Source organism: Dioscorea cayenensis, chromosome 11 (genome assembly GCF_009730915.1).
Source record: "Dioscorea cayenensis subsp. rotundata cultivar TDr96_F1 chromosome 11, TDr96_F1_v2_PseudoChromosome.rev07_lg8_w22 25.fasta, whole genome shotgun sequence".
NCBI lineage: Eukaryota > Viridiplantae > Streptophyta > Magnoliopsida > Dioscoreales > Dioscoreaceae > Dioscorea > Dioscorea cayenensis.
In genome coordinates this window covers 12,602,063-12,618,328 of record NC_052481.1, presented here as the reverse complement: position 1 = coordinate 12,618,328, position 16,266 = coordinate 12,602,063, and the positions used below count along the sequence as shown (strand labels likewise).

The following is a 16,266-nucleotide window of genomic DNA, read 5'->3' as shown; positions in this document are numbered from 1 at the left end:
AGCTTACCGACAAAATGAGAATGAAAGACTAGAAAACGGCCGGAAAACTCAATTAACAACCCTCTAAAACGACGGTGAGAGGTCAGGAGAGAGCAAGGATATGTTCTCAAAATGTATGAGGGTGAAAAGATGAAGAAACCCAAAAAGATTTTAGAGAAAACCTGCGGTTCTAGCATATCTGAAAATCCACACGGGCGTGTGGAAATTACCCACGCCCGTGTGCCCGACCCACAGGGGCAGACGCACGCCCTTGTGGACTCTCCATGCAATCGAGAAAATTCTCTAAGACCCACGCCCGTGCGAAAGTTCCACACGGGCATGGACATTCACAGGCCCAACTCACAGGGGCAAACGCACGCCCCTTTGTCTTCTCGGGATGGAGAGATCCTCTGCAGAGATTCGCACGGGCGTGCGAAAATTACCCACGCTCGTGTGTGGTTGACAAGGTCGCTCACAGGGGCGAGTCCACGCCCCTGTGTGCTCTCGGGATAAACCGCCCAACTCTGCAGGAAGTCACACGCCCGTGCGGAAATTACCCACGGGCGTGTGATAGTCGCATGGTCGTTCACAAGGGCAGCCGCAGGCCCCTGTGCCTTCTCTGGATGAGCTCGCAGTGCAAATCCACGGGCGTGCGGAAATTCCACACGTCCGTGTGTTTTCTCTGGATGCCTTAGAAAATTCTGCAGGCTTTGCAGAAAATTTTTTAACATGTTTACACACTCAGAGCCTACCCTAATATGTAAGTTTTACCAGTGAAAAACATGAGAAATAGCTCAAACGACCAAAACTTCACCAAAACACATGAAAGCACAAGATAACACCAACGGTCCACAAGAAAAGCATAACAATGGCATATAAGAATCAAAACACCAACACTCAAGCTCTTATTCATGCAACACTAAACTAAAAACTAGGAAAACAGTAATTCCTTGAGTTGCCTCCCAAGAAGCGCTTGTTTTACGTCACTTAGCTTGACGTACCTCTTCCTTACCTTATGGGGGCTTGAAAAGAGTGTGTTCCTCCCGACTAGACATTGCATAGCTACTCCTCTTAAACCAAAAATTTGCTTGCCGGGGTGGAATATTTGTTGGAGAGTCCAACCATTTTACCTTTGGCGTCCAAGGAAACAAGTTGGGTTGGGAATTGTCCAAGCTTAGCATAGGTGGGCCATTGGATGGTTTCAATCTCCTACCCACATCTTCTCCCGACCCCAAAATCTCTTTCTTGCAATTTACGAATTGATCAATTCCAAAGAGTGGTGCTTGTTCCATTACCTTAGGATTTACTTCTTCTTGTGTATTTTCAGCTTGAAAGGAACATGACACTAGAAAATCCCCTTGAAAATTTTCTCGCTCACAAGCACAATCTTCATTCACACTGTCCAAAATCTCAAAATGGTATTCAGCTTCTCCCTTTTCATTTTCTACTCCAATGTACTCAATTTGCCCAACTTCTTCATTGTCGTTCACTACCACATCATCTCTATAAGGAACTTGACTTGCTTGCTCAAATACTTGTTGTTCCCTGGATAGTGTGTCAAGTATCCCTCCTAGTTGATGCTCAAGGTTTTTATAGGAGGCTTCATGACATCTTCGTGTGTTCTCCATATTTTGGATGCAGACATCGGATGCTTCAATAAAGTTAGCTAATACTCTTTGTAATTGAAATGCATCCTCTCCGAGTACCTCACCCGTTTGACATTCCTCTTGAGGCACCTCCAAATGTTGTTCACCAATATCCCATAATACATTTGGGTAGCCCACTTCAATTGGATGATATGCGTTGTAACATGGAATGTTTTGTTGTCTTGAAGTAACAATTCTATCAACTTTTTTACTGAAAGCTTCCACCTACAAATATAGAGCAACGACTGGGTCAATCATCATTTAAAATCCTTGCAAGAAAAAGTAAAACATGACAAAATAAAACAAATGAGAATGATGGAAGATAAGAAAGTGTGAAATAATTTTTTTTTTTTTTTAGAACAAATCAGAACGGTGATAGAGAAGAGATGTGAAATAGAATGAAGGGTAAATAGCTAAGAAAACAAAGTGCAAAGTATCTCTAAATTCCTACTCCCCGGCAACGGCGCCAAAAACTTGACAAGATCCCCTTGCTTATATCCCGCAAGTGCACGGGCTTGTCGAAGTAATAATCCCTGGTGAGCGGGGTCGAATCCACAGGGAGTAGGGATTGAAAATACTTAATTTGATTCTTAGCTATGTGGAATATCAATAGTGATAAGTGTGAAATTGATTCAATTCTCAACAATAAAAACAACAAGTGAAAGAGCAAAAGTAAGAAGAGGGTAAGGCAATCGATAAAGAATGGGGTACTCAGATAATGCTTCACCTAGGATGATCACTTCAAGTGCAAGAACTCTCTATTATGCTTCCTAATCAATGCAATGGTGAGTCGTGGAAATCATTACATACATAGTCCCAAATCTAAGGTCAACTATGCCTAACTCTATACATGTCCTGGAGGAAAAATCGAACAATCTCAACACCTCGCACTCGCATAGAGTTGCAATGAGCTCTAGGGATTCCAAGTGATAAATCTCTTCCTAAATATAGACCTACCCCTTTGGTATAGAAGTAAGGTCCCTAGCCACAATTAAGCCCTAGATACTAAGATCCTCTCAACGCTTCACTCCATTGCACGCGCAACTAGGCCCCAGCGGAGGTTCATCCCTTAGACCATTCACTCCATTATGGCTACAAAGAACTTGAGGAACGGAGGTAGAATCTATCATGTCGGAGGGGAAAGGGGACACTCCTGTACCTCTCGACTCACCCTCTCAACCCTCTCCAACCTAGCTTTGTCTAACGCTAGTGGTGTGTCACTCACTCACAAGGTTACCAACAATAACTCTCAACCCTAGTGTCACTCTAGCGGAAATGTTCATACAATCAAGCATTCAAGGTTGGAATTCACAATAAACATCAATTTATTGAAAGCATAATAAAGAAGTTCAATGAAATGAATACATCCTAAGGTTCACAATCATCCAAGTACCCACTAGGTGTTTAGCTCTCCATGGAGCTTAGTACAATCAAAGAAATCGAATGTAAAAGCAATGAATCCATAAAGAAACCTCGATGTTCGTGTCGATGGTCTTGTGGAGAGTCCACTACTAGTCTTCCAAAGATTCCTTCGTCCGGTATAGGATACGCCTCGATCGAAGCTCCCCTACCAACCTTCTTCCTAATGGAATCACGATGTCAGAGCTATAGAACTTCCCCAAAACCTTGGCCAATACCCCTCGAAACCCTAGCCAAAGTCCTCTCACAAGTTGGGGAAAAGATGGAGAAAAGAATACGAAAATCGGGGCTGAATCGGCTTTAAATAGGGCTGGAATCGGGCAACTCCAAGGGCGTGGACGATACACGCGCTCGTGCGGAATTTCCACATGGGCGTGGATAATTTCCACACGCCTGTGTGGATTCTCTGTTTCTCTGGTTTCTCGGCTGGCTGTGAATAGTGTTGCTACAGCAATTGCCACAGTGTTGCTACAGTGCTCTGCAACAGCCTTCGCCCTGATTAACTTCCCAATTCCATACTTTCATCGGGGTAACGTAAACGGGCACACATTCACGTCATGAATCACTTGCTTCTTCAATGATGTACATGTTGGCGGGGCTCTTGTTCTTATATGCATAAGTCGGAATGCTCGAGCGTGACTGCCTTTGTACCCCTCCAAATAGATGTGCTCACTCGAATGCGAGGAGGTTGGCACACACTCTAGCATCTCACACCTAACCTATGTCTTCGCGTTTGAACCTTAACAAGATCTCCTCCAAAATAGGTGCATTATGATCCACATTGGCCCATTTCTTTCATACTCGGCCTCACAACCCTACCTGCGTAAAAGTAACATAAAAAGACACATATTAATGTAAAAACCCGAGGAAAGTAATGCTCAACATAAGGAATGAACGCTTCGCATTCATATCGCACAAGCACTTATCAGAACCCTAGGATGTATTCGTTGAACCTCTTTATTATGCTTTCAATTAATTGATGTTTATTGTTTGTTCCAATCTTGGAGACTTGATTGCATGAATACTCTCCTAGAGTGACACTGGAGTTGAGAGTTCTTCTTGGTAACTCTTGTGAGTGAGTGACACACCATGAGAGTTAGACAAAGCTAAATTAGAGAGGGTTGAGAGGGTGAGTCGAGAGGTAGCAGAGTGTCCCCTTTTCCCTCTGGTTTGATCTATCCTACCTCCACATTCCAAGAGTTCTTTACGACCATAGTATAGTGAATGGGCTAAGGGATGAATTTCCGCTGGGGCTTAGTTGCGAGTGCAACGGAGTGAAGCGTTGAAGTGATTTTAGCACCTAGGGCTTAATTGTGGCTAGAGATCTTTCACCTGGACCAAAGGGTTAGGTCTATACATAGAAATAGGGTTTATCACTTGGAATCCCTAGAGCTCATTGGAATTCTATGTGAGTGCGAGGTTGAGAGGTTATTCAATCTTTCCTCCGGGACATGTATAGAGTTAGGCATGGTTGACATTAGATTTGGGATCATGTAATTAAGGATTTCCATGACTCATTATTGCATCAGTTAGGAAGTATAATAGAGGGTTCTTGCACTTGAATCGATTGTCCTAGGCGGATCAATATCCGGGAACCCCATCTCCCTTTGCTTATGTCCCGCAAGTGCACAGGTTTGTCAAAGTAATAAAATACCAGGTGAGTGGGTATTGTATCCACAAGGAGTAGGGAGTAAAAATACATAAATTGTTTCTTAACTATGCGAAATATGAATAGTGATTTGTGTGACAAGATGTAATGCAAATAAGAGTAAAAGAGACAAGAGAGATAGCACAAGTAAAGGAGAGGTAAGGCAATCGATATAAATGGGGTACTCGGATATTGATCCGCCTAGGACAATCGTTTCAAGTGCCAAAACCCTCTTTTATGCTTCCTAACTAATGCATTAATGAGTCGTGGGGATCCTTTAATACATGGTCCCAAATCTAAGGTCAACCATGCCTAACTCTATACATGTCCCCGAGGAGAAATTGAATAATCTCTCAACCTCGCACTCATATAGAATTACAATGAGTTCTAGGGATTCCAAGTGATAAATCCTCTTCCTATATGTAGACCTAACCCTTTGGTCCAAACGGAAGGTCCCAAGCCACAGTTAAGCAATAGATGCTTAAATCACTTCAACGCTTCACTCCATTGCACGCGCAACTAAGCCCAAGCGGAAGGTCATCCCTTAGCCCATTCACTCTACTATGAATTCAAAGAACTCGAGGAATTGGAGGTAGAATAAATCACACCGGAGGGGAAAGGGGACGCTCCGTTACCTCTCGACTCACCATCTCATCCCTCTCCAATCTAGCTTTATCTAACTCTCGTGGTGTGTGACCCACTCACAAGGGTTACTAACAATAACTCTTAAGCCTAGTGTCACTCTAAGGGAGTATTCATGTAATCAATGTATTCAAGATTGGAACTCAGTAAAAAAATCAAGTTGGGGAAAAGATGGAGAAAAGAATTCTGAAATCGGGGCTGAAATCCGCTTTTTAAAATGCTGGAATTGGGAATCCACACGCCCCTGTGGATATTCCACACGGGCCTGTGGAATAAATGCACAGGCATGTGGTATTTCCACATGCCCATGTGGTTTCTCTGGATAACTCCTTCTTCAGCCGGCTGTGAACAACACCTGCTACAGTATTTTGCTATAGTGCCCTTCTACGGTGCACTAGTACAGTACCGGTCTGAAACACTCCTGAGACCATGCTTTCATCGAGGTAATGTAAACGGGCACATGTTTACATCATAGATCGCTTTGCTTCTTCAATAAACGGCCGTGTTGGTGGAGATCTTGTTACACATGTGATAATTGTCTAAATGTACGTATTTTAGTATATGTATTTGTTGCATATAGCATGTATTTGTATAAGAATTGATGCCCGGTTTATGCTTAATTGTGTGTTATTTGTCATGTAGGGCACGGAAATGCCATGGAGGACTCGAAGATATGATTTGGGCGAAAAAGAGAAGAAACCAACTTTTATGATTAATCGTGTGTTCACTGTAGCACCTGATGGGTTTTCGAGTCAGGAATCTAATCACAGCATACGGCCTTAATGTTGCCCAGCATAGAGCCCGGGATGATTACTTTAGCCAATGAAGAGAACATGTTTTGCTTGAAGGCATACTGGCTCAATGAGGTGCTCATTGAGCCAGTATAGATACTATTCCGAGTGCATTTATGGAGTTTGCCTACCCCAAACAGTGTTAATGAGGAGCTCTATGAGGACCTCATGGAGCCAGTATACCACCTAAATGAGGTCCTCATAGAGAGGAGTATACCACCTGGGATTGAACTCATAGAGAGTGGTATACCACTCGGGATGGAGGCCATTTTGGGGCCATGAGGAGTGATATATAGGGGGAATTTTGGACGAAAAAAGGGGGAGAAGAGAGGAGAGACTTTTGAGGATCCTTGGTAGCCAGCACTTGGGAAGAAGAGGAGAAAGGAAGAGATTATTTTGAAGAGTGTTTTGGATTGAGGCTTGGGAAGATCAAGGGCTAGATCTCAAAGTGAAAGCTTCATCATCAAAGGAGGAGGAGTATTCGACTTTCCTTGGACTTGAGGAAGCGTCATTCGGCCGGCATTTTTCCTTCTTCATCATCATTCTGACTAGGGAGTGTCATTTATGCATTTACTTCTTGTTTTTGTTAAGATTGATATGCTTGTTTGTATGATGGCACACTAGACCCCCAAGGCCCCCGGATGTAGGTCAACCTTGGGGGGTTCATCATGTATTTTGGATGCTACATTTACATTTGGAGTGCATTGGTGTGATTAATGGTTTGGTTCATTGTGTTTCATGCCTAGAACTGTTATGTGGAGAAATCCTTAGTTCTTGTTTGGGTTGTATACGTAGATGTGACCTACTCACATGTACTAGATCATTAATGAACTAAAAGGAGTAGACCAACATGCCGAGAAATTGGATGTAGGTAGCCCCTCCGAACCATGAGGATAAACTTAGGTTAAGTGCATCCTTATCGCGTGATCTCCTTGTACTCATTGCAATCATAGGAATATGATTAAGGATAGATCCTTGTCATCATTTGTATGAGATTAGGGTTTAGCTGCCGTGAAATTGGGGTTGAACTAATTTTGAGGTCCATCTTTCTAAATCACCCTTGCCATTTTTTTTATGCATCCTTATATCATGATGACCCATCTTGGGAATCCTCATCCCTAGGCCTATTCTTCTCATCATTGCTCTTGTGATCTTCTTGCTCCCCTTGGAATTGTTATACTTGTGTTTTATTAATATTCTTGCATGTATTAGAGTAGTATACCATGCTTAAGTTGTAAGGTTAGAAACTGAGTGATGGAGGAGTAATAGGAGCTCCTTATCCCCGTGGAATACGATCCTTGGGCTTTTGCACAAGGTATTACTTGGCGACCCCGTACACTTGCGGGCGATCAACCAACATGCATAAGCCAGAATACTTAGAATGTGTCTGCCTTTGTTCCACTCCAAATCATTGTACTAGCTTGAATACATGGAGGTTGGCACACATTCTAGCATCTTGAACACGACTTATATCTTCGCGTTTGAATCTTCTTAGGATTTCCTCCAAATGGTGCACTTATGATCTACATTGGCTTCTTTCTCTAAGATTCAGCTTCACAACACTATATGCTTGAAAGTAACATAAATACACACATGTTAGTGTTAAAACCCGATAAAAGTAATGCTCATCATAAGGAAAGAACACTTCGCATTCTTATTACAGAAGCACTTATCAAACTCCCCCACACTTAAGCTTTTGCTTGTCCTCAAGAAAAATTAAAACATTGGCCTTAGATTCACCAAAGCATGCAAAGAGAGCATTCTAAAAGTAAGGGAAATTTCAACACTAAATACGAAAAATCAATGCTCTAGCTAAAACTTGAATCGAAAAGGACAACAAACCCAAAATCATGTGTGTGAACTCACTCAAGTCAACCCAAAGAATACTCCTCAAAATTCTACGTATAAGGGACTTATTTATCTACAAAAGGTAACAAAAATTCAAAAAGGGTAGTAGCTTGACACATCCTCTAAGGTAGCCCTTTCCAAAGCGGCCGCTAAGGTGGCTTTCACACTTTTGAGGTGGTAGCTCTTTCTATCGGGGTGGTAGCTTTCACACATCCCATGAGATGGCTCTTTTTCTCATTAGGGCATAACTAGTAGCCGACTTATGAGAGTAGCTTCGTACATCATAGGTGGTAGCTCTTTCCACCCAACAAGCACAACTAAGCAACAAAACTATTTTGTTCTTTCTTTTTATTTTTCCATTTTTTTTAGCAAAATAACATAAGAAACAAAACTAAAACTAGTCCCTTTAACATCAAACTTGAGTTTCCAAAAGAGTTTAAAGAGTGAGTAGTGCACAAGTGTCAATCGGGCAAAAATTCCTAAAAAGTCAAGCAATAACTAGAGCATGAGAACATTCAATGTTAAAAATTCTCTTATACTCAAGAATACAATCATTGCAACTAAGGTGAACCGCCATTAGCTATGTGAGCATGTATAACAATCAAGACTAATATAAAAGATATGTGCACTATGAAACTCCCCCCCACACACACACTTAAGTTGTACGTTGTCTTCAATGTACACATACAAGCTCACTCATGATGTATATAAATCAAGAATAAATACGGGATAAGCAATCAAAACAATACTTCCCTGACTCCTAGTGTTGCATTTGATGAAGCTAATTCATAGGGAGTAGTGCTCCAATGGGTTGTGAAGCATACACGACCAAATGCCGAAGTACCTTGGTCGTATCTATGACAAGTTCTCAATTCCCATGATGACAAGACCATCTGCATGAATACACAAGGGGGTTCAGTAAAGCTCAATAAAACAAAAACAGCTCGAGTATATAAAAGATAGGGCAATGCATAGAACTTGAGACAACAAAATGAAAATAAACTCAGAAGGAAAGTCCTTTCTGGGTTTACAAGTCCAAAATAGGAAGTGTAAAAAGTAATAGACACGAAAAAAATAGAATCAAGTGTCGGTGTCACACTCTGGCTCTGCTACTACTGCTGGGTACTCAAAAGGTGCAGGTGGGTATATTGGTGGGGATGCAGGAGGGGCCGGAGGTTTGCTAATCAACGCTATACCATGTGGAAACGGGCCAATATCTCAGTATATTGGGCGGTCTGTATAGCCCGCAGCTCCGCGATCTCAGCCCAAATCTCACCCACAGCACTCTCGAGTCTCCCAATAAGATCATGAGCTCGAGGAGGAATAAAAATAGGTACTGATCGCCAGCACGTCTCTTGTGCTGCAAGGGGTGCTCCAGTCCTCCTCCGTGCCAACTTAGGCCCAGGAATTTGTCATGGACCCTCAGTTACATCCTTTCCGCTCCCAGCGGTCTCTGGGTGGATGAAGCTATAATATATGTCCCGGGCCCACATCTTTGTACCAACCCTATCATCCGGATCGTCTCAAATTCCAGAGGAGTAGGCACAACCGTCTTCTCAGCACCACATAAAGCGTCCATCAAGCCCAACACCAAGATGAGTCTGGTGACATAAGGACGAGCAAATAATAATCCCACTCTCAAAAACTAGCCCTGGTGCCTCAAAACATCTGCCACTATGTGCCCCAAATGAATCGGGACATTACGAATAATGGAGTATAGATAAAGTAAGTCTTGCCTGCTCAACACAGCTGTAATGTCGCCTCGGCCTAACACAGACTTGCTGAGGACTAAGTCCAAATACCTGTAGCTCAACCGGATAGGCTGGTGGCCTTAGACACTCCCGGTTTATACTGTCCATGTTCACACAAAACCCTGTATGCCTAATGCATAGTCACTATACCTGGGAAATCCATCGGTAGACTTTTATACTCCTTTGTACCTGTGTACTGCCGTCATACAGGCACATACGAACCGAGAACTCGGTGACACTCATGCAGAATGAATGTCTGAATGCTTGGAACTGTAAAGCATCCATGGTGTCAACTCTCCCATGTCGATGATCAAACTCAAAAGACGCCACACCTCTAGTGTCACCGCGTGGAAAGGTGGTTCACAGATCGTCAATAACTTCCTCCAGCTCCCCACTGCTAGCATCTCATCAATTTCATCGGCTAGCTCGTCAGCCAGATCAATATCTCTCAGCACATGCAAATCTACAAAGCGAGTCTAACCAAAACCGAGCGCTGATAATCTTTCAAATCGAGCCTAATGCTCAGAATTTGAGAATTCCATGTGTATTGTCTCAGCGGGGTATCTCGGAGATGCTTAACTTCATGCATCCTCACTCGAGGTGCCATATCTGCAAAATTGGATGAGAAAATTATCAACAAAGCTCAAAAAAACATCCTGTAGAATTCCACATGGGCCTGTGGAAATTATCCACGCCCGTGCGGATCTGCGGGGTGTGGAAACCGCACGGTTGCACAATAATTCTCAAAAATTAAACTAAAAACCACTGTTAAACACTGTCCAGACATGCATAAACCATTATAAAGTTAAAATACATGCAATTCAAGACTTTTAATCCGCTAAAAACAAGAATTCGCCGTGAGAAGAGGATAAAAGGTTTACCGATAAAATAGATGTGAATACTTCAAAACTTTGCGCGGAATGTGAAGAAAAATTCTCCAAAAACAACGGTGAGGGGCCGGGAATTTGATCAGGAGTAGTTTCCAAGTGATTGGAGATGAAGAATAAAAGAGTTCACAAAAAACATTTAAAGAAAAACTGGCGTCTCTTTGAATTCTGCTCATCCACAAGGGCGTGCGGAAATTGCCTACAGGGGCAGCCGCACACCACTATAGCTTCTTTGTCCAACCGAGAAGAATCTCTAAGTGTTTCGCACGCCCGTGCGAAAATTTTGCATGGGCATGGACATTCACAAGCCCAACACACATGGGCAGCCGCACGCCCTTGTGTCTTCTCGGGATGGAAAGAGCTCGTCTGCAGAGATCCGCACGGACATGCGAAAAATTGCCACGCCGGTACGTTTTTCACATGACCGCCCACAGGGACAAGTCCATGCCCCTGTGTGGTCTAGGGATAACTCGCTAAGTATCTGCAGAATGATGCACGCCCTTGCGGAAATTACCCACGGGCGTGTGTTTTTCACAAGGTCGCTCACAGGGGTTTGTCCACGCTCCTGTGTTTTATCGGGATGAGCTCGCAATGCAACTCCACGGGCTTGCGGAAATTCCACACGCCCATGCATTTTCTCTGGATGACTTAGAAAACCCTGTAGGCTCTGAAGAAATTCCCTGAATATGCTTACACATTCAGAGCCTGCACTTTTATGCAAAACACACTAGCGGAGAGCATTAAAAACAAGCTTAAGCGACATAAACTTTGCTAAATCCTCATATAAACACATGATGACATTAAAATCCATAATATAATACATAGCAGAAGCATCTAAAAATCAAAACACCAATACTCAACAAGTTATTCATGTGAAAACTAAACTATCAACTAAGAAAAAACAGTAAACACTTGGGTTGCCTCCCAAGCAGCGCTTGTTTTACGTCACTAAGCTTGACGTACCTCATCCTTACCTCATGGAGGCTCATGGATGAATGTTTCCCTCTTACCCATGGCTTGAAAGCATGATGAGCAAAGTCTCTTGAAGGTAGAGGGAGAGTTATCGGGCTTGGGACCACCTAACAATGATTCATCCAACTTGTTTGGTTTATACACATCTCTAACAACCTTGGAGCGTTTCCCGTGGCATCTCCTCACCCTCTTCATCGTCTAAAACAGCTTCTTCAAGATCCCCGGAGTAGATGGTACTTCTTCAGTTGAGCCAAGAATCATTACTTCTTCATTTTCCTCCTCTTGGCCAAACAAACCGTCGCAGTGGTCCGGATTGAACATTTCCTGTATATATTTGTCAACAATCTCATCAGTAGTGTCTAGAAAATACAAAGTATCATCAAAATCAAGAGAATGCTGCATGGCTTCAGCAAGGCGATATGTGAGCTTATCATGTCCAAATCTCAAAGTTATCTCCCCGCCATCCATGTTAATCAATATCCTGGAAGTCCGCAAGAATGGCCTCCCAAGTATCAAGGGCACATCCGCATCCTCATCGATGTCTAGCACACCAAAATCTACAAAAATATGTACTTATCCACCTTGACAAGCACATCTTTGATGATACCCCTCGGATGTCTCATCGTTCGGTCTGCCAATTGCAAAGTCATTCGAGTGGGCCTAGGCTCGCCCATGCCTAGCTTCTGAAAGAAGGTGTATGGCATGACGTTGATACTGGCCCATGAGTCCGTCAATGCCATTTCTTCACCTAAATTGCCAATGTTGCACGGAATGATAAAGCTTCCTAGGTCTTTCCTCTTATTTGGCATGTTCATTTGCAAAACCTCCGAGCAAGAAGCATCTAAGATTACTGAAGCACACTCCTCTAACTTCCTCTTATTAGTCAACAAATTCTTCAAGAATTTTGCATACTTAGGCATTTGAGACAATGCATCAGTAAAAGGAATGTTGATGTGGAGTTGCTTGAACAAACTCAGGAACTTCTTGTATTGTTCATCTGCTTGGTCATTCTTCAACGTAGAGGTATAGGGGATTCTTGGCTTGAAAGGTGGGGGTGCCACCTCCTTCTCTTTGCTTGTTCCATCTTCATCCTCTGTGACCTCAGGTGTGTGTTCATTGGGCTTCTCACTCAGAAACCTACCTTCAACATGCTCTCTAGGATTGGTCTCGGTATTAATTGGCAAGCTTGCTTGTGGTGTCTCCGATAGAGACTTCGCAATTTGCTCCACTTGATTCTCAAGGTTGTGCAAAGAAGCATGTGGTTGTGAAGTGTAGCCTCAACTGATTAAAACCTTATATCCGATGATTAGGGCTTGTTGTTGTTAGAAAACCGGTGACCCAATGGCCTTTTTTGGAACTTGGTTACTCCACTAGAAATTGGGATGATTCTTCCAACCCGGATTGTAGGTGTTGCTATAATGATTACACTTGAGCCGGCAATGAAGTTACTACATCTATCTCATGAAGCACGGCCACCTCCTTCTTCTCCCTAGCATTCCATTGATAGCTATTTAACCTCATTTCTTCAATTAGTTGACGGGCCTCACCGGGGGTCTTGCTACCTAGGGTACCTCTTGCTGCAGCATCCAAGAGTTGCCTTGTGCTCTGATTCAACCCGTTGTAAAAGGTCTGAACAATCATCCACTCCTGGAATCCGTGTTGCAGACACTTTCTGTGGAGTCCCTTGAACCTCTTCCACGTCTCAAATAGAGATTCTAATTCCAACTGTACAAAGGACAAGATCTCATTCCTATGCTTTGAAGATTTTTCGGGAGGGAAATAACGGGAGAGAAAAGCTTCTACCATCTCCTCCCATGTGGTAATTGATGCTCTAGGTAATGAGTGTAGCCACTGTTTTACTCTTCCCTTTAAGGAAAATGGGAAGGCTATCAACTTGATGGTATCATCCATCACCCTGTTTATCTTGAGCATATCACACACCTTGAGAAAGTTCTCTATATGATTGTTTGGATCCTCATCGGCCAAACCATTGAACTGTTCAGATTGCTGTAACATGTGGATGAATGCCGGCTTCAGGTCGAAGTTATGAGCTGTAATCGGGGGACGCACAATTCTCTATTGTGTCCCAAATACTAAAGGTCTGGCATAATTGGATAATGTACTCTGTTGCTCATTTTGTTCTGCCATATTATCCGACCCTTCAACTTCCAAATTAGCTAGATTAAACTGTTCTTGCATAGGTTCTTTCCCTTTTCTTCTAAGTGTATGTTCAAGCTCGGGATCTCCTTCAATAAATATTGAGGAGTTCCCTTGGGTCATGAACCTGGAGCTGCACAAAAAGAAAGAAAACAAACCAGAATGCTGGTAGAAAAGAAGATGTGAAATAGAATGAATAAATGAATAGCTAAGAAAACAAAGTACAAAGTATCTCTAAACGCCCATTGCGTATATCCTGCAAGTGCACTGGTTTGTCAATGTGATAAAATCCCAGGTGAGTGGGTATCGTATCTGATAAGTGCTTGTGCGATACGAATGATAGCATATACTGTAGCAGCACTGCTCACAGCCGGTCGAGAAACCAGAGAAACAGAGAATCCACACGGGCATGTGGAAATTATCCACGCTCGTGTGGAAATTCCGCACGGGCGCGTGGAGCATCCACGCCCTTGTAGTCGCCCGATTCCAGCCCTATTTAAAGCCGATTTAGCCCCTATTTTGGCATTCTTTTCTCCATCTTTTCCCCAACTTGAGAGAGGGCTTCGGCTAGGGTTTCAACGGGTATTGGCCAAGGTTATGGAGAGATTCTATGGCTCCGACATCGTCATTCCTTAGGAAGAAGGTTGGTAGGGGAGCTTCTGTCGAGGCGTATCCTATACTAGATGAGGGAATCCTTGGATGACGAGTAGAGGACTTTCCACAAGACCATCGACATGACTATAGAGGGGTTTCTTTATGGATTCATTGCTTTTACATTCTATTTCTTTGATTGTACTTAGCTCCATGGAGAGCTAAACCCCTAGTGGGTACTCGGGTATTGTGAACCCTAAAATGTATTTATTTATTTGAACCTCTTTATTATACTTTCAATAAATTGATGTTTATTATGAGTTCCAACCTTGAATGCTTGATTGTATGAACATTTCCCCTAGAGTGACACTAGGGTTGAGAGTTCTTGTTGATAATCTTGTGAGTGAGTGACACACCACGAGCGTTAGACAAAGCTAGGTTGGAGACGGTTGAGAGGGTGAGTCGAGAGGTACAGGAGCGTCCCCTTTCCCCTCCAGCGTGATAGATTCTACCTCTATTCCTCGAGTTCTTTACGGCTATAATAGAGTGAATGGTCTAAGGGATGAACCTCCGCTAGGGCTTAGTTGCGCGTGCAACAGAGTGAAGCGTTGAGGTGATCTTAGTATCTAGGGCTCAATTGTGGTTAGGGACCTTCCACCTGGACCAAAGGGTTAGGTCTATTATAAGGAAGAGATTTATCACTTGGAATCCCTAGAGCTCATTGCAACTCTATGCGAGTGCGAGGTGTTGAGATTGTTTGATTTCTCCTCTGGGACATATATAGAGTTAGGCATAGTTGACCTTAGATTTGGGACTATGTAATTAAGGATTTCCGCGACTCATCATTGCATTTATTAGGAAGCATAATAGAGGGTTCTTGCACTTGAAACAATTATCCTAGGCGGAGCAGTATCCGGGTACCCCATCTTTATCGATTGCCTTATCCCCTTCTTTACTTTTGCTCTCTTACTTGTTGCTTTTATTGTTGAGAATTGAATTATTATCACACTCATCATCATTGATCTTTTATATAGCTAAAAATCGAATTGAGTATTTTTCATTCCCTACTCCCTGTGGATTCGATACCCGCTCACCCGGGATTATTACTTCGACAAACCCGTGCACTTGCGGGATATACGCAAAGGGATCTTGTCAAGTTTTTGGCGCCGTTGCCGGGGAGCTAGGCATTTAGAGATACTTTGCACTTTGTTTTCTTAGCTTTTTCACCACACATTCTATTTCACGTCTTCTTATTCTATCATCGTTCTAATTTTCTTTTTCTTTCTTTTTGGTGCAGCTCCAGGTTATGACCCGAGGAAATCCATAAATATTGATTGAAGGAGACTCTGAGCTTGAACGTACACTTAGAAGAAAATTGAAAGAACCTGTGCAAGAATAGCATAATTCAGCTGATTTAGTAGGAGAGGAACCTGAAAACATGGCAGAACAGAATGAGCAACAGAGAACATTATCCGACTATGGCAGACCTTCAGTGTTAGGGACACAATCGAGTATTGTGCATCCCCCGATTACAGCTCAGAACTTCGAGCTAAAGCCGGCATTTATCCATATGCTACAGCAGTCCGCACAATTCAACGGTTTGGCCGATGAGGATCCAAACAGTCACATAGAGAGCTTTCTCGAGGTGTGTGATATGCTGAAGATAAATGCGGTGACGGATGATGCCATCAAATTGAGAGCCTTCCCATTTTCCTTGAAAGGAAAAGCGAAGCAGTGGCTACACTCATTACCTAGAGCATCAATTACTACATGGGAGGAGATGGTATAAGCTTTTCTAGCCCGTTATTTTTCTCCAGGAAAATCAGCAAAGCTTAGGAATGAGATCTCGTCCTTTGTTCAGTTCGAATTGGAGTCTCTATTCGAGACATGGGAAAGGTTCAAGGAGCTCCTGAGAAAGTGTCCGCAACACAGATT

General features: G+C 42.9%; 2 non-coding genes across 2 annotated transcripts; one reads left to right on the top strand and one right to left on the bottom strand.

The window, feature by feature from the left end:
- The first annotated feature begins 13,234 nt into the window (after nucleotides 1-13,234).
- Nucleotides 13,235-13,341, top strand: LOC120272828. Its single transcript, XR_005540363.1, has one exon. It is a non-coding gene; the product is annotated as a small nucleolar RNA R71 (small nucleolar RNA).
- Nucleotides 13,342-16,159: 2,818 nt separating this feature from the next.
- LOC120272754 lies at nucleotides 16,160-16,266 on the bottom strand. The gene has a single exon (XR_005540293.1). It is a non-coding gene; the product is annotated as a small nucleolar RNA R71 (small nucleolar RNA).